This window comes from Dermacentor andersoni, chromosome 1 (assembly GCF_023375885.2).
Source record: "Dermacentor andersoni chromosome 1, qqDerAnde1_hic_scaffold, whole genome shotgun sequence".
Classification (NCBI taxonomy): domain Eukaryota; kingdom Metazoa; phylum Arthropoda; class Arachnida; order Ixodida; family Ixodidae; genus Dermacentor; species Dermacentor andersoni.
Window position 1 is genome coordinate 310,116,000 of NC_092814.1, and position 1,074 is coordinate 310,117,073.

General features: G+C 44.6%; 1 non-coding gene across 1 annotated transcript; it reads left to right on the forward strand.

Annotated features, from left to right (window-relative positions):
* The first annotated feature begins 409 nt into the window (after positions 1-409).
* Positions 410-482, forward strand: TRNAR-CCG (transfer RNA arginine (anticodon CCG)). The gene has a single exon. It is a non-coding gene; the product is annotated as a tRNA-Arg (tRNA).
* The last annotated feature ends 592 nt before the right edge of the window (positions 483-1,074 follow it).

The following is a 1,074-nucleotide window of genomic DNA, read 5'->3' on the forward strand; positions in this document are numbered from 1 at the left end:
GCGCCCATCCAAGAAGGAAATGTTTTGTTGTTGTTGTTGTTGTTCTTCTTCTTCTTTCCTCCATCTACCCGCTCAACTGCTGCCACCCCTCCTGTCACGTGCCTCTTACGACACACCGCTCCGCTGCTGTTTATATATATATATATATATATATGTGTGTGTGTGTGTGTGTTTAGTGGCAAAGCACAGACTCCCAGCCCGAGTCATCGGTCGCGTTTCACATTCCCAGCGACGCTGGTCCTTTTTATGCAAGCACAACCAACGCCATCCGCCAGCAAATCCAACAATTTTCCCCAAACGTCACGATTTCTCCGTCTGGAGTGACCGCTGTTTATTAAGCGATTGCCACCCATTGCAAATAAATAAATAAAAGAAACTAATGCCTCGAATATGAGCCACCGTGCACCTCGTCCGCGTGGCCTAATGGATAAGGCGTCTGATTCCGGATCAGAAGATTGCAGGTTCGAGTCCTGTCGCGGACGTTCACTTTTTTTTAACTTTATTTTCGTTTTTTTTTTTTTTTTTGAACATTCACATTTCTGACTACACAACAAAGAACGTGAACTCTAAACGCTCGTGCTTACTCCGGCTCGTCCAAGTCCATTGGCACGTCACTCATAATCTATATTAGTGCTGAAGTAATTAATTTAGAAAGTTTTACCGCGAAGGAAGTCCAGTAATTATACTGCTAGCTTTCTCAAGGTTACTGTTAATTGGCACATTTGCTGCCATACCTTTGGCGAGAAAAAAAAACGGCCCCAATAAAGAGGGGGGGGGGGGGGGCGGAGGGTAAGAGCCGTTTGTTGCGGTGAGTCGTCATCTTAAGCTAATTTATGTCCACTACAGGACGAAGGCCTCTCCCAGAGATTTATAATGACCCGTTTCTTGCGCCAGCTGATTCCATTTCACAGCTGCAAATTTTCTAATTTCATTATACCACCTAATTCTCTGCCGTCCTTGACCACGCTTTCATTACCCTTGGCACCCATTCTGTAACTGTAACTCTCTAATACAAACCACTGTCTTCCTGTTTCTTAATGTTACGCTTAACATTTTTCGTTCCGTCGCTCGTTA